At 53.6% G+C, this 25,737-nt stretch overlaps 1 protein-coding gene and 1 long non-coding RNA gene across 9 annotated transcripts in view; one reads left to right on the top strand and one right to left on the bottom strand.

Moving 5' to 3' along the window:
• Nucleotides 1-553: 553 nt before the first annotated feature.
• LOC143442329 (uncharacterized) lies at nt 554-3,966 on the bottom strand. The gene is made up of 2 exons (XR_013110403.1): nt 3,386-3,966; nt 554-1,369 (listed from the first exon to the last, which is right to left on the bottom strand). It is a non-coding gene; the product is annotated as an uncharacterized LOC143442329 (long non-coding RNA).
• Nucleotides 3,967-7,063: 3,097 nt separating this feature from the next.
• The window catches only part of Ahdc1 (AT-hook DNA binding motif containing 1), a 66,024-nt gene continuing 47,350 nt past the window's right edge, over nt 7,064-25,737 (top strand). For 4 of the 8 annotated variants that reach the window (XM_034502749.2, XM_034502747.2, XM_076934048.1 and 1 more), the window contains exons 1-2: nt 7,328-7,540; nt 7,777-7,871. The gene's annotated coding sequence lies outside the window, so the exon portion shown is untranslated. The other 4 variants (XM_076934044.1, XM_076934046.1, XM_076934047.1 and 1 more) reach the window with 4 other exon arrangements.

The following is a 25,737-nucleotide window of genomic DNA, read 5'->3' as shown; positions in this document are numbered from 1 at the left end:
GGCGATTTTATCTCCAGGTTTCATGCTGGGGGAGGGGCACCTAATTGACTGATGCGGGGATGTTTCACTTGCATGGTCTCATTTGGTCCTCACTGTTAGGCTCTGCAGCAGTGGGAGAATATAACCATGTATGGAAAGGGAAATAAAGGTTCCGATCCTCACCCAAGGTCATTCAGTGAGATCATAGAGCCTGGGTTTGAACTCTGGGACTCATGTGTTCCACTGGCACGCATGATAGAGCTGTATGCCAAAAGCTAATACTGGCCCAGGGAGGCTGCAGATACAGGTATGGACCCACGGTGTCTCCATACTTGCTGACTGCGCTCAATTGGGACTAGAGACATGGTTCAGTGTTTAAGAGTGCTTACCGCTCTTGCAAAGGACCTGGGTTCAAGTCACAGTACCCATACCTGGAAGCTCACAGCTGCTTGGAACTATTTCATGGGATTCAATGCTCCTTGGCCTCTGAGGGTGAAAGGTCCGGGACTCCCCAAAAAGGGGTCCACTTAAGTCTCAGGATAACACGCACCCAAAGGACACACGAGAGACCGTCTTGCTGTAAAATACATGAGGTGGTTTATTATATCAGAGCTCTGGGCCAGCCCATATCCCCATATCTCACATAGGGGATAGAGGGACTGACCTCGTGGCTCAGGGGCATAGCGCTTATATATGGGCGGGGTAGGGAAAAATCGAACTTTCGCGCGGGTGCACAGGATTGGTTGTTTTACCTTTTTTGAACACTAGTAGGCCGTACCATGGGGCAGGGTGTAGTTCTTCCCTTGGCCAGTCAGTTTCTGGGATGTTCTTAACAGGCCTTTGTACTGTAACTCCCCCCTCCTCTGTAACTAATTAGATGGACCCAAACCTGCTGGCAGGTGCTTTTCTGCCCAAGGTCTAAGGCGAAAAATTTACACATATTTGATAAGATGGCCTTTATAATTTTTCACTCTACAAGGGCACCTGAACTCACATATATATTAACTCATGAAGACATACACACATACATACATACATACATACATACATACATACATACATGCATATAATTAAAAATAAAGTAAACCACAACCTAGTCATTTGTAAATTTCATATACACCCGTTTTTGTGTTGTTTTGTTTGTAGTTTTTGATGGATGTTGTTTTCTTTGCTGTTATTGTTGTCGTTGTTTTGAAATGGACCTCAAAGACCAGGCTGGCCTTGAACTCAAAATCCTCCTGTTGCTGCTGCTGTTTTTCATGCATTTAGTGTTGTCTCCATTAGGCTGGTCTTGTCCAGGAAGCACGACAGTAAACCATTACAACACATAGCAGCAAGGCCAGTGTAGGAGCCCAGGGAGATTTCTTGGAGTATGTGGAATGAATTGGCTCTGAGGAAACAGGAGAATGAGGTCATCTCGGTTGAAAGACTAGCATGTGCAAAGGCCCTGAGGTATAGCCGAGGGAGACTCATTCAGGAAATGCAAAGAACTACATATGGGATGGCAGGTAGCTTAGATGAAGCATGGCAGAATAAGGCTGGGAGGTCAGACACAGGAATCCAAGCGTTATGGCTCTTGAAAATCAGAAAGAAGTTGTCTGGGAGTCCAGGACACACCAGAGACTTTCCAAGTCTCACGGTTCCAAAACTGAGCTGGAAGAATCCCTTGTTCACTCCCAAAGGTGGTTTTTTTTTTTTTTTTTTTTTTTTTTTTTTTTTTTTTTTTTTTTTTGGTACAGTTAAGAAGCATCCCTCCCCTTAACCCAACCACCCCTAATCACGCACGTGGCCCAACTGGCTCTGCAGTGATGCTTGTCTTCCACCTAGTGGACACTCTCGGAACTACATCCAGAAATGAAGGAACCTTCTTGCTGGGTGACATGGTGGGGTGTCAGGTTCCAATTCCCACTCTCAAGATACATAAAGTTTAATGGTAACAAAATTCAGAGGAAAGATAGAGAAAATGACAGATATGGGTGTGATGGAGAGCAGAGGAAGATTCAAACTCAATTGGGCAGGAATTTTTCTTTTTCTTTTTTGCAAGACAGGGTTTCATGATCTTGGTCTTGTTGTCTCAGAACTCACTCTGTAGACCAGATTGGCTTCAAGCTCACAGACTTCTGCCTGCCTCTGTCACCCAAGTGCTGGGATTAGAGGCATGAACTGCTACAATAGCTTTGGGCAGGAACTTTTCAGAGGAAACAAGAAGATAAAAACAGTCAAATAGACACCTTTAATTCCAGCACCCTGAGAGACAGAGGCAAGCTGCTCTTTTTGGGTTCCAAGCCAACCTGGGGTTACATAAGCTACATAGTAAGACTGTCTAAAAACACCAACAAAACAAGAGACAAAGACAAGCAACTGGGGCTGGAGAGATGGCTCAGTAGTTAAGAGCACTGGCTGCTCTTGCAGAGGACACTAGTTCGAATCCCAGCACCCACATGGTGGCTCACAAGCATATGTTATTCCAGGTGTAGGGGATTCAGTGCCCTTTCTGACCCCCAAGAGCATCAGGCATGCACGCGGTGCACATACATACAGGCAAAACACCCATACACATAAATTGTTTTCTAATGCAGCTAAAATAGAGTGGGGCATGGGGCTGGACATTTGAGGATTATGAATTTGAGGTGAACCTAAGCTATGTATGGAGAGACCTTGTTTCAAAAGAGAGAAATGAGAGAAGAAAAGAAATGGGAATTCCCAGCCTGCCGCAGCAAGCCTGCGATTCCAGCACTTGGGAGGTACAAGCAGGAGAATCAAGACTCCAAGGTCATCCTCAGCTACATTATAAGTTTTAGGCTAGACTGGACTATTTGAAACCCTGTATCAAAATACCAGGCTTTAAAAAAAAAAAAACTTTTAAAAAAGCAAGAGACAGAATTAAGTGAATGCAGAGGCAGGAAACGAATCTGGTCGGTACAACCTGAGTGTACTACACTGTCAGTGGGTTAGTGCCAAAAGTGAACATGATGAGTTATTTGGAGTCCTGGTCAGCCATATGCTTGGCTGGGATTCTAACCCTTGGGCTACAGCGTTAGAAGGCAAAATAGAGTTTTGTGGGGTTTTAAAAAATTGTGTGTGTGTGTGTGCATGCTCACCTACGTGTGTGTGTGTATGTGTGTGTGTGTATGTGTTGTGTGTGTACACAGTGTCTGTGGATGCCAAAGGTGTCCCCCTCCCTCCAGCTGAAATCACAGTTGCTGGTAGACTGTCTGATGTAGATGCTGGGAACTGAAACTCTGATCTTCTAGAAGACCAGCTGTAAGGCTGTGTGTGACCCATTCCTCCAGTCCCTGTTTTGTTTTGCTTTTGGGATGGGGGTTGGGGTGGGGGGTGCAGGGTGCCTCACACTATGGGTCGGGTTGGCTAGAAAATATGTAGTCTAGGTTAGCCTCAAACTCACCTCCAGCCTCCTGAGTGCCAGTGCCAGAATTACAGGCATGAGCCACGAGGCTCGGCAGCCACGGTAGAGTTTTATCCACGAGAGTAAACAAGGCCAAATCCACTTCCAGAAAAACAAACAAACAAACAAACAAAGCAAAAAACAAACAAAAAAAACCTCCTGGTGACCAGTGTGGAGGAGGGATAACAGAAGAGGCAGGAGGACACCCATTCTGAACCACACTAAGTCACACTCCTAGGACACATAGCTTTGACCAGGCCTGTGAACTAGGCATATCAATACACTTGATAACACCCACAGACTTATCAGTGGTGTCCAGGCTAAGCACACACAGACAGACAACAGTGTGCTGACCTACAGTTAGAGAGATAACTGAAGGCGAGCCAAGGACACACATTTACCCCAAGACTTGCTGGAGAGAGCCAGGACCTTGTACACCCTGATGGACACAGGAATTTACACACATGCAGTGTGACCGGCAAGGACCCTACCCTGCCCCCCTCTGTCTTCTCCAGGTCCCTCACCACCTCTGGCAGGAACAAAGCTGACCTTTGCCCTGTGGCCTCTGGCCTCTCCTCCCACACCCCCTGCCCCAGAGGGAGGAGCTGTTTGAAGTCTGGGCTGCAGCTGGGGTTTCCTGTTGCCTGGAGGAATGTGGGAGGACTTGCACAGGGGAGGGGAGAGGGGCTGGGCTCAGAAGGAGGGCTAAAGTGGGGGCCTGGGGCTGGAGTTTTCACTGTGAGGGGGGCTTCCTGCTTCCCTGATCTCCTGGGCCCCAGATCTAGCTATTCCATTCAAAGGAGGAGTGAAGCAGGGATGGAATGGCTCTAGTCCAATGGGCATCTTGTTCTTGGAGCTGCAGCTCAGTGGCTCAGGAAAGTTCAGGAAGGTTTGTTAGGTCTCAGTTTCTTCTTGCATGGACTAACCTGAATTACTCTCTAGCAATTCAGACCTCCTTTTGAGAAGCCCCAGAACCTCTGTATTCAGAGAGGGAGCATCCATCACTTCTCCCCTTCCTATGAATCCCAGGGACAGTCATTGCTGTCATTATTATGACTTGAGAATCTCTCCTCTACCTTGCCAGTTTTCAATTTTTCTTTTCTTTTTTATTCTAGAGGGATTCTCTCATGTAGCCCAGGCTGGCCTTGTGCACCTGTAAGATGACCTTGGCTTTCTGATCCTCCTGCTTCCACGTTCCCTATGCTGAGATTATAGGAACACACCACTTAGTAACCTGAGTCTATTTTACTCATAGAAACCTGAGCCTCTGACACGTTAACACACAACAAATAAAGGTAAGACCAGGTGTGCCTGGGTCCCAGTTTACACAGCCTCTAAAACCTTAGGTCCCCACAATTTTATCTTTACTTTCAGCAATTATTTCCTGGGTCTGAATATACCAGGTTTTGCCTCCAATGAAACAAACATGGTTGGAGGAAGCTGAACCCAGAAAGAGATGGAGACTCTTCTTAGCTCTTCTTCAGATTAAGTGGCCGGAGCAGATATGGAGATTGGACACTAGGTGGCAGCAGGATCCCACATAATATTTCACGTGCCGGTTGGGGGAACCCTCCCCAACATACTTTGGAAAGGCTCCATAAGAAAAACCTGTCCCTAAATTCCAGGAAGACTCTGCTGTGTTTTGTTTCCAGGAATCTGCAACACTTTGGGGCTACCCACTACTTCCGCAGAGGGGACACCTGAAGCAGCCTGGAGAACCTGGAGCATACTTGGAAAATTCTACCTAACTTCTGTTTGTGTACCTTTTGCCACCTAACTAGCCATCCTTCCCCTTCTTTTTATACTTTCCCTGAATATCAATTGGTCCCATCTTTCCTGGGGTTCTATACCACCTGTGTAGCCTCATCCCATCCTTTCCCTAAATTTAATTTAAGCAGTAAGGCTATTCCTATCCTGGGGTAAGAATGAGTGAGGAATTAAAGACTGGCAGACCTGGGAGTCTCTCACTCTCTTCCCTGCTAAAGGCTAAAGTCTGCCCTGAGGGTGGCAGTTATGGCAAGACACCAAAAATTCTGTTTGTGATAACCTCGGAGTTGAGATTTGAAGCTACAAAGGATCTTTAAACTACTTACTGCTTTTATTAATACCTGACCTTATCATAATCAGTTCTTGGGGTTACTTTGTCTGCAAGAGAAGTGTCCCCTGGATAGAGGCCTCTCCAGCTGGCCACATGGGTCATGCTGCCACATCAGCGAGTATGCTTTTTAGAGCCTCTCCTGTTACTTGCTTTCTGGAAAAATTCCAACTGTTCTATAGGTAGGAGCTGGGAGGGATGGAGGGACGGACTGGGAAGGTGGTGCGGATATGCTGTTATTAGCATGACATCACCATCTTGCCTTTTGACACGTTGACAAGCCATTACCCTGCAAGACCAAGGAAAGCATCAGAAGCAGGTGGATCAGGGAGTAAAGGAGTTGCTAGAGAAACTTCAGACACGGGACAAGATGGACTAAGCCGGCAGACACTAGCTAAAGGAATGCCAGACACAGCCATGAAGTTGGGATCAGCTCAGAACCAGTCAGTAGCCAAGTAGCAGGGCAGTGAGCATGCATTATTCATCTGTTTCTTCTGCAAACCTCAGCTAACAGTTGCCTACCTCAGTGTCAAGGGAGGACACATAGACACAGATAGGAAAGGTCAACAGTAAAGGGGCGGGAGGTGGGGGGGGGGAGGATCACAACTCTGTTATGACCCAAGGGTTAAAGTGTGCTTTGGAATTAGCCAGATGCTGGATCCACCACTTTCTAATCGGGACACCTGGGTTTCAGAACTCTTACATCTAAGATAGAAATAAGGTCTCCTAGGGTTGTTGTTGCAAGGCTCAAGGGCCCCGTGGTGCCCGGGTGCTCGGTAAATGGCAGCCGCGGCAATTCTTTCCGAGCTGTCCAGCCACCTCCCTGGGGTAACAAAGCCTTCCTCAGAGGCGCACATTCCCATCTGTGGGATAGGCAAGGCAGGGGGCCCAGAGCCAGGGGCTGGAGAACAGATGTGACCTGAAGAGGAGGTAGGTGAAAGTGCTGCGCCCAGCCCCCACGCCGCAGCAGGAGCTGGAGAACTGTTGAATTCCGCTCACAAACAATTGTTCAAATTCGGGAGAAGGCATGGTATCTACAAATTGTCCAGGATTTTTGCGCCCTCGCCGTCCGTGGACGACAATAAAAAGTGGGCACTGGAAGAACTAAATCCAGGGCTGAGTTTGAAGCGAAGGGCCATTAAATGCGAAGGAGGCTGAGGCGTTTCCAGAGCCGCTTTCTTGCCAGAAGCCTCTTCCGAAAGGAAAAATGTCCCCAGATTGAGAGTGTCGGTCCTCTCGTCTCTCCATGGGTTCTCTCAACGTGTTTGGGACACCCTAGAAAGTCGCAGTCCTTTTGGTTCCATCCTCAGATGCCCGATTCCACTCATTTCATTCTCAGACCCCGCCCCTGCGCTACCACCCGCAACCTTGGCGCAGCCAGAGCCCCGAGTAGGGGCCTCGGAACACCGGGAATGTTCCTAACCCTTGAGGAGGATCAGCAGTCCTAGATAAAATGAGACTCATCCCGGCCAGGGATACTCCAGCACAGGGTCCGCTCCCGGCCGCGCCGTCGGAGCAGCCGGGAGCGGCCCCGCCCGCACAGCGCGCAGAGCGGCCGAGCGGGGACTACAAGTCCCGGCGTACTTTGCGCGCGCTCCCCCCTGGGGTTCCGGATGGTGAGCAGCGAAGGTAAGGCGAGCTCGCAGAGGCAGCGGCGGCGGCGGCGGAGACGGAGAGAGGCAGGCAGGCAGGCAGGGCGAGGGCGAGAGACGGAGGGAGGGAGCGAGCGAGGCAGACCAGACAGACAGACAGGCGGGCGGGCGGGCAGAGCGAGCCACCCGCCAGGCTGCGCTCAGCCCCGCTCGCAGTGGAGAGAGCAGAAGGCAGGAGGAGGGAGGGGAGGAGGGAGGAGGGAGGGAGAGAGGGAATCCAGCTACCACCACCCAAAGCCAGCGTCTGCTTTCTGTCCTCATTTCCTTTTCCCACCCAGCTCGGAGAGCAGAGAAAGGCAGAGAGCGAGAAATAGAGACAGGCAGACAAACAGACAGACAGACAGAGCGGGAGGGAGGAGGGCGGCGGAGGAGGAGCAGGAGGACTACGCGGGGCGCCTTCCCTCCCAGGTTTGCAATTGGGGGGTTGGGGCGGGGGTGTCCAGGGCTGTGAGAGTGTGTGAGCGGCTGAGGAAGCGAGTGGGGCGCAGATAGCGAAGGAGTAATCGTGGTGGTGGGGGGGCGCCGCGGGAGCGGGGGGCCGTGTCCAGTGGAGTTAGCGGCAGAGAATGTGAGCCGAGGCGCGAGCCATGCTGTCAGCGACGGCAGGCTGCTGAGGGTTCCTCTACGACTCCTCTTCCCAGCAGCCGGGCGCCCGTGTCGCTGCCGCCGGCGGAAGATAGACGCCCCCCGAAACCCCTCGCCTGGCTCGGACCCACGGAGCCGGCAGCCCAGCACTCCGGTAAGTAGCGCCTCCTGCCCAGCTCTAGACGCCGTTGGGGACCGGCCGGCCAGGCTCTTTTGTGCAGCGCACTGTGGGGGGGTCCAGCGCCCCCAGTCCGGTCCGCCGGACCCCGTGGCTGCGGTGCCCGCGGTGCGATCGGTCTTTGTTTCCACCGGGGCCCGCGGCTCGGCTGGGCTCGGCTCGAAGCCTGGCAGGCAGCGCCGGGAAGGGGGAGGGGGAGGGGGACAGGGAGGGGGGGCGGGGAGGGGGGGTTCTCGGGTTTCCTGGCCGCCCCGCGGCTCCCCCGGCTCGGGGGCGAGGTGCGCGCCCAGCGCTGCCGCGCACCCCCTCCTCCTTCCCCCTCCCTCCGCCTTTGGATTTAAAACTGCAATTTGCTCTCCAGCTTGCTGAGAATGTGTGGGGGGGTGGGATGTAGGGGGACCGTGGGAGCGGAGAACAAGGCTGGATTTTAGGATAGGCGCTGGGAAAAGGGGAGACTGCGGAGGGAGGAGCCCCTCCCCTCCAGCCCCCAAATCCCAAGGTTCCGTTGGCGCTCTGGGAGTTGAGGGGCGGGGACCTAATGACCCGGAGGGGGTGTGGGGCGGAGGAGGGATTTGGGGGCGGCCTGGCCAGAGGGGTTGGGCCGCGTGCCCGGTTACCTGGCGAACAAAGTCGGCTCACTTTTGCATAAATAAATAAATAATCGTGTATCAATACGTTTCCTCTAGGGCTCTGATTGAATCGGCCCCCTCTTCCCCAGGGGGTGGGGTGCTGAGTGACAGCTGTCAGCCCCCTAGGTCGGGAGCTGGGGTGAGCTGCTGAATCTCTGCTTTCTGGCTAAGGGCGCCTTCCCCTGCTGGGTTTGGGTCCCTGGGCAGAGCCAAAGGGGCAGGGGGCTGGCTCTGAGACTAGGAAATAACCTTGTTTCCTGTTCTACAGGAAAAGGGACAGCAACCCAGAGTTTGGGGGCTGGGGACGAAGACTGATGGGAGCTGGGGGGGAGGGTTCCCCAGCAGCCTGACCCCCCAGCCTCCTGCCAGGCAAAGGGGCCAGCTGAGGGAGGAAGGATGTGGGCCTTGCTGGCCGGAGGCGGGAGCTGGGGCTGTCCCTGAGGCGGGCAGCGGGCACAGATCGCACAGAGCAGGAGGAGGGAGAGAAGCGGGGGCGGGAATTCTCTACCGCAGACCCTAGGGGCCAGGGCCAGATGTGGAGGGGTGGGGAGTCTCCCCTCCCTCCCAGCTTGGGGGCCCTGGGGCTGGGCTGGGAGGGGCTGAGCTTGGTGCCCTCGGTTCTGCACCAGTGCTTGACTGGCAGGGCCAGCTGAATTTGGGCCCAGGCGTCACCCTGGGAGGCAGGGCTGGGCTGCACCAGCCTGGTCCCTGAGCACAAGGAGGGACCCTTGGGGGGCCTGTGCCTGTCTGGCTGGGCAGGCGTTTCCCGCTGGACCAGTTGGTGTCAGGCGGGACTTGGCCCCAGCTCCCTGGGCTGAGCTCAGGGTGTGAGGACAAGCTTTGCCTCCGGGTCAGGGTGGCCACATTCTGTCCGCTCTTGCTGTTGCCGCTAGCAGGGCAGGGGCATGAGCCCAGGCCTGGGCAGAGTCCTGCCAGGGGCATTTGGGGTGTTTCTATTGTTGACTTGTTCCTGTTCAGTGTGGCCCGGTGTGTGTGGCTGTGTGAGCCAGGGCTGTAAGTGAAAGATTACCAGTCTGTTCACCCCCTCCCAGCACGGGAGGAGCAGGCAGGCAGGCTGCTCCGTTGTGGTGTTCAGCTGTGGAGGGACCCTCTAGGTAGCACATGCATGCCACTTGTTAAATCGCCTTCCTTTGAACAGATGTATATTTCTTTTTATTGTAATGGAAAAATCAAACAGGATAGTAAGTTGAATTCATTTCCCCTGTGTCAATAGCTGGAGTAATCCCCAGAGACTGGTGAACTTCTGGCCCCAGAGCACCCACCCTTCAGAGGTGGCAGTGACTACAGAGGGGATGAGCTTTGGGAGACCATGGGCATCAACCCAAACCTGTGACTCATCTCCCACTTGGTTTGGCATGGGAGCAGGTGCCCAGGTGGGGCAGACACTGCCCCCCTCCCTAGGCATCTCCAGGGTGCAGTTTGACCGTTCAGGCACCTCCCTGGCCAGTGCCTAAGCTGTGCCTGTGCCCCCCAGGGATAGTCCCCTGGTGGGCTTTCTTCTCCGCCTGGGCTGCAGGCCCACGTGCTGATATTTATTTTCTGTACTAAAATCCATTTTTAATGCCGTTACTTTTGAAATAATATAGAGAGAAACAAATGTGATGTGTTTAAGTTGCCCTCTGTGAGTTTTTAATGTGATCTATGGCTGAGGTAGTGACGGAAGGAGCTGTTGGGCTTAGAGAAATCTGTTGTCATAGAGAAAGACTTTGCTGTTTATTATGGTTGTTGGGCTGGGGGGTGTCTGGAACAAGGTCTCGGGGTCAGGGAGCCCCTGATACCCCCAGGTAATGTGGGTAAACAGTTTAGTTTCTCAGTTTTAGTGTGTGAGGCTTCCAAGATTACTCTATATTGTTCCCCAGCTTAACTGATGGGGCCTTTCGTGATGGGGAGGCAACACCCCCCCACACACGCCATGTGCTTGGCTATTGGCAAAGAGAGGTCTCCTGCTGAGTTAAATAAAGGTATATGAAGGGAGGTAAGGTTTGCATTCTGAACGATGTTAAAGGGTGGGGGCTCCAGTTGATTGTAATTGGGGCATGACTTCCTGACAGAAGACAGTTTGGTGGGTGCCCTGATAGACTGCCCCCCCCCAGGGATGTCATCCTGAAGCATGCCTCTGTTCTTCATTGGACAGGGCTTCCCTTCAAGCTAACCTGGATTTGGTCATTTTCCTCCCTTGCTGTATACTACCCCCAGGGCTACTTGAGTCTGTGAGCCTGTGTGTGTGTGTGTGTGTGTGTGTCCACGTGCGCGCTTCTGAGCAAGCTTCAGAGGGGGCTATGAAATGGGGGGGGGCGCTTGGGGATTGTGGGGGAGCTCCATGTATGTCTTCTGCCAGCCTCCCAAGACCAAGGGGTGCCATGCCTGTGTACCAGATGCCCTCCTAGCCCTTCTGGTCTGGCTGGGTGAGGTCAAGCAGATGCACTATTATGGGATGGAGCCAAGTGCTGTCTCTGGTGGCTGGGATCTCTTGGGACAGAGAGAAGGAGCAAAGCCTAGGTGTGGTGGAGTTGGCAGCTGCTAGATGAAGCAAGGGTAACATTGTTGCTAATGCCAGCAGATGCCCCCTCCCCCCCAGGGAGGGGGGGGGAGACCCAGACAGCCACATGCTGCTGAAGAGTGGGAAATATAGAGGCCGAAGCCATTGAAGAGAGTGAGAGAGAAACTAGGAAAGGAACACCAGGGTCTCTCTCAGGGTTCAGTGATAGGCCCCAGGAACCTCCCAGGGCCTAGGCTCACCCCACTGCCTCTATCCTGTAGCCAGACTCTGGGGGCACTGCCTGCCTCCCTGCCAAGATTGAGGGCTAGGGTTGGGTTTTGGGTGAACTATAGAAAGAAAAGTGCAAATGGGAAATGGAGGAGGGGTCAGATGGGAAAAGGAAGAGGGGAGAATCTCATAGCATTGGGGGGGGGGGGCGGTTTCCAGGGGTCTTGACTAATTCTTCCAGCCTCATAGCAGCCTTCCCTCTCTGTCCTCAGGTGTCTGGGAGCGGAACTGAGTTCTTGGGACCTGTGGGCGGGGCCTAGGCTAGGTGGATAACTCCACAGGTTGGCAGGCACCCTGTGTTAGGAAACACCCATGTTATAAAAGTGGGGGACTTTAGCACCCCAAAGGTGTCTGTCATCATTCATTGAGATACCCCTCCCCAACCGAGTGCTTGACAGAGGAATGCAGATCCAGAGAGGAGGAGCCACTTGCCCAGAGTCACAGACACTGTGGCAAGACCAGCCTGGGACTCAAGCTCTTGTATACTACCTCTCTGTAGCTGGGGAACTAGCTCAGCTGCAGGGGACCTCCTTGGCCCAGAGGGGGCCTGGAGCCCATGGAGAAGAGCAGGCAGGCACCCTTGTGGCCAGAGCCCCCTCAGGGGAGGGGGAGGCACTGCTGCCAGGAGAGTGAGGGAGGGAGGGGAGAGAGGAGGGGAAACAGTGAGTCAGGCTTCCAAGAGCTGAGGATGTGAAAGCCAGAGCTTGGAGGGAGAGGGCAGGGAGGGCTGCTCTGAAGGGGGAGAGAGAACTAGCCCAGCCCTGGGCAAGGAGAGTCGTGAAGGGAGGCAGCCAGCCCCTGGCCCCAGCCCAGTGGCATGGCAGGGTGAAGCCAATATGGACTTTGCCTGAGGTGGGTCAGGAAGGAGCCATATTCTGTCCCTTCTGCAAGCCCTTCTCTGATGAGTCTCATTGCTGATCTGACCCCAGGGTCTCAGGAGGATGAGAGTGTCCTCCCATGCCTTCCTCTTTGGCCTCATTCTCTCTATCGGTTGTGGGACTTGAACTGTGAACTGTTGGAGAGGGGGTGGAGAGAACACAGCAGCCTGGAAGAATGTTGTGAGGTGCTCTCTCAAGATGAAGGCTGGGTGCTGGGGTACTGTTGGAGCCTGCTGGGAATGCAAGGTAGGCAGCAGATCTCTGGGTGTGTGCCACTGCAGTAGGGGCTCCTGAGTGGGCAGGGCCACTAAGATACTGTATGTGTGTGTATGGAGGGGTAGATGCGGGTTTGGTAGGTGGTGGAAACATTGCTTTGTGCTTCTCGGGTTGGCCAGTGCCTAGACTGGACCAGTGCCACACATGACCCTCCCACCCCATATCTCTGCAGGCAGACAGGAGGTAGAAATGGCTTCATGGAGCTGACAGGAACTGCCAGGATAGCCCCTAGAGCCTGGAGCTAGGACCAGAGAAGGAGGAGGTCCCCAGAGACTGCCTGGAAAGGAGGAGGGAAAGAGCCCCTCCTGCCCAGCTGACAGGAAGCCCTGGCTCCCAGCCCCTCCTTCCCTTAAGGCCTAGTCTTTCCCTCTTCCAGGGTCTCTGTGTCTCTCCCATTGGCTGGGGCTTAAAGAAGGTGGGCTTAGGGGAGAATAGGGATGTAAGGGTGAGGTAAGACCCCTGCCTAGGAGTATGAACCCTGCTGCAGGTAAAGCCCTGCTGCGACTCTCTTTTCTGCTCTGGGGTCCTTGGCCTGGGAGCCAAGGGGAGTGGCGGCTTCTGCAGCTGGCAGGCCTCAACTACCCCCATCTAGTCCAGATGCTACTGAAACTGAACCAGAAGCTGCAGGTCTCTCTCTCCCCCTCCCCACCTCCTGAGCCAGGAGAGGCCTTTGCTGACCAGGAGGAGGTTGAGATAGAGAGAGAGAGAGTGGGCACCTTTAGAAGGACTAACGCAGACAGATGGGTGGTAGAACAGATGGACAGAGACACCCACGCACAGACAGACCGAGAGAGACAGACAGATGAACTGGGACAGGGAGACACAGACAGACAGAGGTGCCGGCAGGGAGAGGCGTCAGGAAAACAGAAAGGCAGAGGAGAGACAGAGACAGGGTAAGCAAAGAGAAAGATGGGGAGAGACTGAGAAACAGGAAGAGATAAAGAAAGGGGGAAACCCTGGGGTGGGAGGGAGAGAGAGAGAGAGAGAGAGAGAGAGAGAGAGAGAGAGAGAGAGGCAGAGGCAGGCTGACTGACTGGAGGCTACAAACCACAAACAGGAATTTGATGAGAATCTGGAAGGTGTTTTCTGCCTTGTCCCTCCCCAAACCCCCAGGCTAGCCAAGTCTCCATTCCTTCCACCCCCAGCTCAGTTTCCAGCTGCTAAAGGAGGTCAGGGTGAGGAAACCAAGCCTCCAGCAGCCCCTTCCTCTCCTCTCTTCTTTCCTTTCGAAGGGGGATTGCCAAGAGGGCTTTTCTGGCCCGCACTCCTACACAAAAATGTATGGCTCTCTTGTCTCAGGAAAGGCCCCTTCTTGCTCACTAACTTACCAGAGGATGTCTCCTTTGTGTAAATGTATCCCTGAGGCTTTCACCTGTACATATGGACACATTTTGTGACTTGGTACTGTCACTCTGTTTCTTGCCATGTAACAGGTTACATGCCTGTGCCTCCTTAACAATCTGGATGGTGACACACAGGCCTATTGAGAGGTCTCAGGATGTGCTGCCACAGCCCAAACTCTGACACAGTAAGAGTCATACCTGAGCACAGAGGGGCCCTACTCTGACCTAGCTGGTAGAGCATCTATCTGTTCAATGGGTAGGCACAGGGGAGGCCAGGGATAACCTGGACACAAAGGTGGTCTGGAGGATTGGGGAGTGGGAAGGAGTTACCTGGTAACGGTGTGGTAGGTATGCAAACATGAACATGCATGAGTCTATCTGTCATGGAGTATATGAGAAAGACAGCGTGTGTGTGAGAAGAGCTATGGGTGTGACGGCTTGTGTGTGTGTGTGTGTGTGTGTAACTACCCTGCAGGTATGCATGTTTATGAGACAAGTGTTCATAAACAATATGTATAAACAATATGTACAAAGAGGGGCTGGGGCCCTAGCTCAGTGCTGGGCCTTTTCCTAGAATGCAGGAGACCTCAGGTTCAATCTCCAGTATCATCAGAGAAAGAAAAAAGAAACCTTGACTTCAGGTTTCCTTGAAAAGATGGTGTGCGGCTATACTCAGTTTTACAGAGACAAGTAGCTTGATGCAGTGTGTGTGTGTATATACATATATACATACATATATACATACATACATACATACATACATATGTATGTATGTATGTTAAAGGTTCGGGGGCCCGAGGACAAACTACACATAGAGCAGTGCCGTGGTGCACATTGTATGTGGAAGGGTGTGGGTGTCTGTCTGAACTTAGGAGTCTGCTTAGCTGCAGGGACCAGTGTGTGCCTGCTGTCCTGGCTTGGATGGGTGTTTGTTTTCCAAGGCCTTGGTCCTACCTGAATAGGGACCATCAGCCTAAAAACATGAGAAAGGCTACCATGGAGTTTGCAGCTGGCCACTGACCCACACAGGCAGCCCAAGGACAGACATGCCTACCCTGTCCTCCTGCGTCCTCTTGCCTGGCAGCAGTGGCTTTCAAAGGAGCCTCCATAAGGACTGCTTCTGTGTAGTTCTTCCCACCCGCAGCCAGCCCCTCTTCAAACATAGTGACGCCCTCCAGGCAGCTTGGTGGAGGCTTCTGCTTGGACCATCTGAAGGCAGATGGGTGGGCTGAGATTCATTGCTGCTCCCCAGGGATTGAGAAGGTAGCTATGCTCCTGGAGCCAAGGCACAGGTGGAGACAGATGGACTGGACCCTTTCAACAGTGTGGTCCTAGTATAGATGCCCCAAAGCAGGGAGTTTCTGGGGGGGGGGGGGATTGCAGTCCTCAGGTGGGCCCCAGAGACTAGGACTCTGCCTTTCATCTTCCTAGAGGCCTATATCCGCCCCACACCATACTGTTCCCTAACTGCTCTGCAAGCACAGGGCCCCTAACTGCAGCCCCCACTCCCGTTCAAAATATCCAAGCCCCCTAGTGTATGCTTACAGCTCCGACAACTCCAAAATTACAGCTAAATGTACCGACAAATACATAGCTTCTATACCCAACCACCCACCGTCAACATCTCCTTGATGTCCAACTGTGTCACACGCACATAGCCAACACACACCCAAATGCAAACACCACACTGCTACCCTTGTACCCAGAACACCTCCCCAAACACCAGGAGCTTAGTTTGAATCCTGATACTCTCCCACTCATGTGCTTTATGAGCCCAGCATCTCTGATATCAGGCCCTGTGCGTACACAGTACTAAGGCACCTCCTCAGATAATCTCCTTACCTCCAAACAGGAGCCCCTGCAACATTCTCAGACCCACGGCCCCTTTAGCCCTGAACACTTCTCATCCATACCCAGTTCAATTCACTGTAACCTGTCCAGGAATACTGCTACATCTTCTTTCCGAACACAGTGCAGTTCCAGCACATAACCAAACCCTGATTTTTATGACTCCCAGACACCCCAACACACACAGCTTCTACCACATCCCCAAGAACATGAGAACCTTCTTCAACCTCAACATTTCACCAGATAGACCCAAAACCTGCCTGCAGCCCCCGTGTCTTCTCACATACACAGATTTCACATCCAGCACCTTCCCTTCCACACATTTACCCCCTGCTAAATCATGGTAGCCTACAGATAAGCAGGGACCCCTGCACCTTCTCAAACACCCCCCGGCCCCAGTGTGGGTATGTGTACACATACATGCACACACGCACACACACACACACGCATACACACACATGCAAAGCTCCTCATATTCACATCTCTCACATTCACGGACAAAGCCTCAGCTCCCGGGTACCTCCAGATGTCCTCATAGCTTCTAGTGCCTTCCCTAGTATGCATGTGCAAGCATTCATGATCCTCAGAGGTCCCCACTCTGCCCTAGCAGCTCCCCACACTTAGCCCAGCTCTGATTCTAGGCTCAACCCTAGAAAGGCACAAGGCCACTCCTGCACCTTTCTCCAAACACACTCTGCTTGTCTATGGCATGCACAGCCTTGCCTAGTCACCGCCCTGACCCATTCGCCCCTTTGAGCTCACATGTAGCTTTTCAGCTTCCCCGGCACCCCACGGCACCCTGTCATACACCCCGCCTCAGCCTCATGTCTTCAGCAGCCCTCACTCCCACCAGCCGTGCATTCCAGCACACCCTCCCCCACCTAGCTCCCCCCCCCAACCAGACAGCCTTTTCACACGCACTGCACTGCTCTGTCTACTGCCCAAGCCTCCTCCACTTCCCAGAGCCTCCTCTGCCTGGGGAGCCATCCCCACCCCTCACTGCCCCGAGGCCTTTCATTCCTGGACAGTGAGGCTGGACATCTGGTTCAAAGCTGCCCCCCAGATCCTGGGCTGTGGACACTCTGGCCTAAGCTTGGAGGGTTGAGCCCCTTTTGGGAATAGGCAGAGCCACTTGGCACCTGGTCACCCTGGACTCTCAGCCAAGAACTCTTTGAGTACCTAGCTTTGCCTGGGCTCTGGCATGCATGTCCGGGGTAGGAGAAGTCACTCCCACTGCTCAACCCTGCCAGATCCCCCCACCCATACCTGAGAGGGATGGGGCTTTGGGAGGGGAGAGGGGAGAACTGGCTTGATGAGCCCCCACAGATCTGGGGCTCGGTCTCCCTGGGAGTTAGTTCCGACAGTGAAGGTTACTTTACTAGATGCATGATTTTAAACGGAATCTCCACCATCTGTTCCACCCCCTAATTACAGATGCACAGAATCCGCCTCAGAGGGCAGCGTGAGGGGAGTGATTTAGAACCCGAGCTGCTTCTTGCCTGCTTTAGGGATGGAGAGACTGTGGTGGGGGTATGGGTATCGCAGCCCCCCTCCCATCTCACTTCTTTCCTGAGGATCTCTGATATCTCTTGCATCTCTTGCTTAGAGAAGACTCATAGAGGACTTCCCCGACCCCCAAGTTCTAAAAGAGGAAGCAGCTATGTTGTTGTGGGAGGGGTACTCAAAACCTTGCTTAGGTCCCAGTTTAGCAAGTCCAAGGTTGCAGCCTATATTAGGGCCTTAAAAAATTCAGAGGACCCATCTCCTCCTGCTGTTGTGCTCTTGGGAGTCACAGGTACCAGTTTGACCCAGCTGTCTGCCCACCCTGAGGGTGGCAGGGATGGGTGAGACAGGGAAGGGAGTGGTAACTGAGGTGGAGCAGTCAGGCTCTGGCAATCCAGACCCAGGCAGGCACTTCCAGCACTGCCAGGTGTGCTTGTACATGGTACCCATCCGCCTGGGTACAGCTGGTATGCCTGCCCCTGGCTGGAACTGTGGTCTGTGGGATCAGGTCAGTACCAAGGGAGAGAGGGTCTGAGGGGTGTGGCACTACACCATGAGGATGGGCCTGTCTTTGTCCTTGGCACAAGGGACCTGGGCCCCTGCTTGCTTGGTAGTGGTGCTGGTGGTGGCGTCAGTGCAGCAGCAGTAGGGTACACTGCGGTAGACTCCGGAGCTTTCACTGCGGGGAGAAAGGGAGAGAGGTTGGGCTGGAGGAATTTTAAAGATTGCTGCAGGCAGGAGGGTCTCGGAACCCCGTGGAGCGGGCAGTCATGCAGAAGTAATCCTATCGCCGCCTGCCTGGAGGAGTGGAGGGGGGGGGCAAGGTTCTGAAGGAGGACAGGCTATTGCCCCTCTGCCACTGCAGCCCCTGCCTCAGCAAGTCCTGAAAGGAATCAGGGACTCTCAAGTCCTCTCCTGAGGAGGCATCTTGTCTTCACTATCCCACCATGCATGAGCCCCTTGAAGGCCAGTGTCACACAGCTGCTCAACTCCCACCTTAGAGTCTCATAAACAGTGCAGCTCAGTAGTGGGAGCCAAGCCTGCCCCTAGTCACCTTGGGTCACCATGTGGTACCTCTAGCTAGCAGTCCTGTGGCAGAACTCCTCTCCCTTCCAGCCTGCTTCTTTCCTGCTATGTGAGCCTGAGTCAGAGGCCTAGCCACTCTGGACTGGGACCTTGGCTAAGGAAGTATGGAAGAGCCCAGAAACCCCCTAGTCCTTTTGTCCCACCTCCCAGCATTCCCAGTTTAACTGGCAGTTAGCTCAGCCAATCCAGGCTGGAGAAGGGATGGCCTGCTCTCCAAAGTCCTCACCTCTGGCCCCTCCATTTTGCAGATGGAGTAACCGAGTCCAAAGGCAGAGAGGATGGTCAAGGCCAGTCAGCAGATGAACCCCCTCCTTCCTGCCCCGTTCTCCTGTCACTCAGGCTCTCCTGAGCCTCAGCTCAGCTAAGAGCAGGGCCTGGGGGGGGTGCAGGCGGGGGATGTTTGGGAAAGTGGTTGCGGCTGAGAGGTTGCCATGGCGATACTGCAGGATGCCGAGCAGAAGTGGGGGTCCCACAGGGTCTCTGGGGCCCCCAGCTCTACACCTCTGTGGGCTTCTCTTCCCATCTCCTGTCCCCCACCTAGATGCCTGTCAGACCGCTTCAGTGACAGGCTGGGTGGGTGACAGGTGGTGCAGGTGATGGGCTGGGTGGGTGACAAGCCTGGGTGGGTGACAGGTGGTGCGGGTGTGAGGCAGGCAGGTGACAAGCTGGGTGGTGACGGGCTCTGTGGATGACAGGCAGGGGGTGTGGTTATCGAGGATGCTGTCTCCTGGCTGGTGGCCTGTTGCGGCCCCCCTACCCTCATGCGTGTGCACACATATAGACTCTGGGCTCAGAGCTTGGGGCTAAGACACTAATGAGGCTTATTACGCATGGAGGGGCAGGTGCCCGGGCTCACTAATGAGAAACCCTTAACGAATAGGGGAGACAGCTGGGGGGCTTCCAGGAATTTGGCTGGCCCTCCTGGGCTGAGTCTCCCAGGGTCCCAACCTGGCTTAAGGAGAAGGTTGGTTTCATCCTCCAGCCACATCTGGTTCCCTCCTTGCCTTCACCTCTGGCCACTTGGAATGTTAATATAGTATTAGGCACAGTTATGAGAGCAACCACTGTACAGGCACTCTCTTGTGTGTCAGGCATTGTGCCAAGTTCTTTGCCTGCATTTACTTGGCTGGACTCACCAGTCTTCTGAGGGAGGCTCTGCAACCCCATTTTACAGATGCAAAGTCTGAGGCTGAGAGAACTTATGGGAAGTCACACAAGTTAGTGGTACAGCTGGGATTTTAATTCAGGCCCCTCTCAACCACTGTAATCAGTAATACCCAAACCTTGTGCAGACAGACTCTGTACCTCTCCCAGAGTCTTAGTTTCACTGATCCATAAAATGGATACAGGAGGGAGACTAATTATGCATACTCTTTAGCATAACTTGGGTGACTTCAGTCTTTTTGTGCTAGTTGCCTGGCCATCTCACCCCATGTGGCCCAGACTCTGTTGACTCCCTTGTACTGGAGTGAGGAAAGGGCTTAGTGTTGAAGGGGCTGATGTGAACGGAGAATACCTGGTATATCAGAGCCACTTCCTGTAATGTGTGGTGGGGCCCAGAGAGGAATAGAAGCCACCTAAGGTCACACACCCCAACGAACTGCGGGGCCCCTCAGGATCCCAGGCCTTCAGGTCTGTTGAAAGGGTGGGGCTTAGAGTGGCCATGGAGCTGGGAGGCACCTCCTCCCGGGCCCTACCCAGCAGCCTAGTTTCTTCCCTGGAGGCTTGGAGCCCCCCAAGCTCTTGGGAGGGTGCAGGATTGTTGGCTGATTCTTTAGGGCCATGCCCCCTCCCATCCATCTGAGTCCCTAGTGTCAGTTAAGCCCCTCCTTTTGGTACCCGTTGGGGTGGAAACTCCCTGGCAACAGCTGATGGATGGGTTGGGGCCTTGACATTGGCCTGGGGCCACAGCACAACCCTGGAGGGACCAGGCTGGGACTGGGGGACTTTGAGGGGAATTTGAGGGAGAAGAATGAGCCTCATAAATCTTGGAGCCTCTGGTTCCTCTTCAACCTTAATCTCTTACCAAACCTGCTTTCCGGCTGCTCATCCCATGTTGCTGGGAGTTGAGAGCCCACCTGCCCGTTCCCTTTTGCCTCTGAGGAAAGCTTGACCCCCCTGACATTGCACTCATGTCAATGAGTGGGGGGGCGGGGGGGGGCAGCACTGTGACTGGGCCAAATGAAGAGGCCTCGTATGCCTTGTGGTAGGTAGGAAGTGTGGAGGGCATCCTTCCCTCAGTTTCCCCAGCTGGTACCTCTCAGCTCAGTCTAGAAGAACTTGAGACCAAGAGGATTTCTCAGATGCAAGACTCATAAATAGTCTTGGTCTGAGAATCTCTCCCTCCCCCCAGTCTTGGGAAGAGAAGCACAACCCTGTCCTGCAAGCCCTGAGACCTGGAGGTGAGACTTAGAACCCAAGCAGGGTGTGTGCTGAGGTCAGGCCAGGGCGGTGCTTGGTAGCCCGCCTGGGAAAGCAGGCTTCAAGGAGGCCAGAGGAAGGGTGGTGGTTTGCCTGGGGGGTGGGGGCTGGGGAGCCATCTTTGGTTGGAAGGCAGGGGGTCTGGCTGTCCCACAGGCCCAGGCAACTGTAGGCTGGAGTGCTGAGGCCTTCTCAGCTCCCCAGGGAACCGGTTGCTGCTGGGCCTTGGGGACCCAGGCGTCCTGGCGGGTGAGGGCGGGTCTCCAGCAGGCGCCCTGCCAAACCCCCGCAGCCTGCTCACCAGGAATCTTGTTGCTGAGAGATGGAAAATCCCGGCTGGGCCTGCAGCTCATCCCTCCCCTCCGGGAGGAGGAGGGGCCCAAAGATTCCTTCCTGCACCCCCCTCTCCCATCTGGGGCAGAGCCCTCCTTGGCAGTGGGTGGGGCTGGGGGGCCCAGGACAGGCCTCTAAGGCCCAGTCACATGTTCTACAGCCCTGCCCAGTCCACAGTGGGCACCAGGGCACTCTGGAGGCCAGATGAGCCTGTTGCAGCAGGGGAGGGGTGGGGGTAGGGTGCCAAGGGCCAGAAGGGGACTGAGTGGGGGCTGGGGGCTGGCCCTGGCCCCACTGGCTCCCCCAGGGTGGAGGGTGAAGAGTTGGATCTCTCTTTGGACAGGAAGACGAATGATCCCATTATGGGAGCGTGATTTTATTCCACGTGTCACGGAGTCTGAGATTAACTTGCTCACCAGTCTGTGACAAACCCCTCACACCCAACACACACGCACACAGACACACACACACACACGCACACAGACACACACATGCAGAGGTACAGAGACACACACACATTCACAGTGTCACAAACATAGACAAGCATTGCTATGCTACATACAGTCCATAGCATGGTTCACACACTAGCACATGCTCAGATACACCAAAGCCTCCAGACCCAAAGCTTCAAAATAGTGTGTCCTCAGAGTAAGGCTACCCCGATCTACAGATACAGACAAGCAGCTCAAGAGGTCTCTTGTATCCGACCCTTAAACATGCACAGTCAAGGATACATGGTAACCCATAGACACAGATAAACTTCGACACACAAAACCAGACACTGCCACCCAGACAGGCATAGACCAACAGCCACACTCTCAGACAAAGGCCCTAGATACATACAGACAAAGACAAGCGCAGGCACACGGCTGGCAGGGCTCACACAAGCACAGGCGTGCACATACCCGGACACAGACAAAGACAAATAAATGCCCAGAGGTTTTGCTGTGGACAGATGTGGAGGCACTCGCACATCTGGGGCTCTCTCTCAGCCTCCCTGCCTAGGAACATAGTGATCTGGCACCTGAGAGGCTCTGAGGAATCTTCTGCTCCAGGAGAGCCCCCAACCTTTGGCCCCCACTTCTGGCACTAAGCCTGTGGCAGAGGCCACCCCAGCCACACCCTCAGCAGAGCCCTGACACCTCTCTACTTGTGCATTGTTCACACTCACAGGGACACCATCTTCTCCTGAGCAGCCTTACCAACAGTCTCCCTTACGGTCTCACCCCTCAGCCTATGGTCTCACCCCTCAGCCGTGTTCCTCCTCCCCTGTCTTCTTTAGTCATTCCTCCTTCCTGCAGACATGAGGAACTTCAGTCAGGTACAGACAGCATTCTCTATGTGTGGATTGTATGCACACACACAGTTTCCCTCACTTAGATGCCTAGGTAGGCCCACAGTCCCTATGGCTTTCTTGTATAGAGCTCCCCCACTCCCATACTTCCTTGCCTTCTTACACAGGTTAATTCACACATGTAACACACATGTATTGTCACCTCTCTCTCTCTCTCTCTCTCACACACACACACACACACACACACACACACACACTTCCTGAGCCTCCCATCACATTCCTTCCTCTGTCTCCCATAAACACTCAGGCTGCCAGGAGTGGAGCCCTTCTGTAGATTAGGCCCTTGTGGCATTTGTCACTTCTCACGCTTGCCTTCACCTTCCTAGCCTCAGTCTCTCCTCCACCTCCAGCCCTGCATACTGTGGCCTTGTATTCTTTTGTCTTTGTTTTTTTCTGTTTTGTCAACAAGTGTATACGAGCACTCATTCACTTAACAAGTGCTGCTCCAACGTTGTTTATGAGGGAAGCCCCAGGTAGGCTGGTAACAAAGACAGGCATAGGCGCGTCTCATTCCAAGTTTTGTGACCAACCTGGCTATTTGTTGCTTCTCTTTTTCTACTAGATTGGAAGGTAAGCCTGGATCTTGGCTGTTGGAGGATATGTATGAAGTCATAGCAGGACCGCCGTGGAAGAGCGCTCTAGCCAGAGGGAACAGAATGTGCAAAGCCTTAAGGGAATCAGAAGTCGATGTGCTGAGAGGGTGTAGTACAGTCCAGAGAGCAGAGGAGAACTTCAGAGAGGGCAGAATCTAGGTGACACTGAATGGCCGCTCTGCTCAGGGAGTGGAGTTTTTGTCCAGTGAGCCACAAGATGACACAAAGTGTTTAGCCTCGGGATCTGGATTGGGACAGAAGGGAGACAGAGAGTTGGGAAAGTTTGGTGTTGTTCACATGACGGCCCTTGCTCAGAGAGGGCTCACATCGCAACCTGGAAGCACACTGATCCCCCTTCTGGAGATGAACCTTTGCGTGTTCATGCTGATAAACCTCTAGATGTTAGACAGGGTGCCGCTGTCTAGTCCTGGCTGGCCTGGAACTCACAGAGCCCCTGCCTTTGCCTCTGGAGTGCTAGGATTAAAAGCTGGAGGCACCACACCTGGCCTGCTTGTTTTCAGATAAGGTCTCCCCCTGGAATTCAGGCTAGGCCAGAATTCATTGTGTAGCCCAGGAACCTGCTGTCCTGCTTCAGCCCCCTGGGATCACAGGAGGCTTATTTGGGAGGTTTGAATAGTGCAGGCGGGAATTGCTTGCCATCTCACCTAGAAGCCTGCAGCATAGAAACAGAGGTTCATCTACAGATGAAGATCAGTGTGGTTTCAGGTTCAGAGCTGTGGGGCCTCTCTGAGCAGGGACCGTCCTGTGAAAAGGGGGGCTGTACAGCTTGTAGATAGCCAGTCAGTAGTAGCCACTATGGTCAGATACCAGTTGGACATGATGGAGGACATCAGATGAGATCCACTCAGCACCAACCGAGTGCTGGGTACCATGCCAGGTGCAGGGGCAGAACCACTGATAACGTTATCAGACAGACAGTAGAAAGTGCCCTGGCAGGTGGAGCATCCCAATTGCTTAAAGGGGGCAAGTGTCAGGACCCTGTGTGGCCTAGGGGTGAGCTGGTAGAATCTGGGCAGGCCAAGGTTGGGGGAGGAGTTTTGGGTAGAACCATTCATTATTTGTCATCAATGGCCAGAGGGCAGGAACTAAGAATGGGGTGTCCTTCGTCTACTCTTGGGTAGGTCACAAGGTGATGGAGTTGTGGCTTGGGGCTGTAGAGGAAAGGGGTCAACCAGTGTGGAGCTGGGCTTCACTCAGACTCTGCATGTTTGATGTGGCCACTGAGATTCAGTTGCAGGCCCACCGCATGCTTGCCCTGGCCTCAGTTTCCCCATCTGTGAAGTAAGCTTTTGTCTTGTGTGGGAGGAAACTGGCATCGTGAGGGTTGGGCTAGCCAACTGGAGTGAACATCTTTGGCTGGGTTCTGGGCCTCAGTCTTGCTTTCTCTGAGTGCACTGTGGGAGTAAGGTGAGGCTCTCCAGGAGGGACTTTAGGCTTCTTGAAGAGAAGTCAGAGCCCAGCACAGAAGACAAAGGGCTTTCTGAAATCTGACTCCAAGCCCTCCCTAGAAAGGACCCAAAAGAGAAGACCTATGTCCTTCCCTCTTGTGTGGCAGTGGATATAGGCCATGGACTATGTGCCCAGGAGGTCACATTGTCTAATCTCTGATCTGGGCTGTGTGAGGACCCTTCCTCCAGCTGACCGAGGAGCAAGGGTCAGGAATATAGTTCCTGGAATCCTCTTGGGGTTCAGAGCCAGGTGAATGTTTTGGGGAGGTATGCTCTGCTGTGACCTTTAGGGATGGGGTTTGTAGTGTAAAGTAAGGCAGTGATTTGCCACGCCCCCTCAGCTGCCCTGGATCTGCCTGTGAGGAGCCTTGTAAGCATCTCACCTGTGAGGTGGGGCTGGGAGAATTAATTTCCTGTGCTATTTTAATTTTACTGTATTTAATTTGCTGTTTATTTTAATTAATTAAGAGAGTTAATCTCTTATTCTTACTTGCTGCCACTGGTTCCTCCTGCCTTTCAAAGGGGTAGAAGGCCTGGCCAGGTGATACTGGTTTAGCTGTGGGGAAAAAAGGAGGCTCTGGGGAGCAGGTCTCCCCTTTACCTTTCTTATCTCAGGGTGTTTTCCATGGCCCTTGCTTCTCCAAGGCGCTCTCCCTACCCCCTCCAGATTGGCACTGGGCTGTAGCTACAGTTCTGAGGCCCTGCCTATATTCTTCAGTAAACAGTTTCGGGCTCATAGGGTTGTAAGAGGGAATGTGCTTTTTTGGTGGTATTTTGAGGCTGTTGGAGAACTTCTGAGTCATGAGGATGTCAGTTTTTACTAATAGCTGTCTGCCCTACCTGGTGGTCAGGTGACATGCTCATTGTATGGTCAGGCTCATAGATTTCCAGCATGACCAAGCACCTGTGACACATCCGTGGCTATGACCTCAATCATCAGTGATAGGTGACAGGATTGCCCCTGGTCAGTATGAAGTAAGTAAGACTTCTGAGAGGGCCAAGTGACTTGCCTGAGGTCACATAGCAGCTAAGAGAAGTGAGGCCTGGATTCAGGCAGTAACCTTTCTTGGGTGGAAAGGGTTAACAGTTGAAGAACTCTCAGAGATTGGAGGGAGGATGAGGCCAGGACCACTGGCTTGGGAGGTTGTGGGGCTGGCAAGTCATGGTGGCTTCCCTAAGCATAAGGTTTCTGCTCCCTCTCTATTTCCCTGAGCTTTTTTGCGTGTCTTGGACTGAGGTACTCTGTTCTTCATAAGGAGGCCTTCCATGGCAGGGTAGAGCTCTGCTTTCATTAAGTACTTTTTTCTGGTGCTGAGAATTG

Source organism: Arvicanthis niloticus, chromosome 5, assembly GCF_011762505.2.
Source record: "Arvicanthis niloticus isolate mArvNil1 chromosome 5, mArvNil1.pat.X, whole genome shotgun sequence".
NCBI lineage: Eukaryota > Metazoa > Chordata > Mammalia > Rodentia > Muridae > Arvicanthis > Arvicanthis niloticus.
This window is presented reverse-complemented; position numbering and strand designations above follow the sequence as displayed.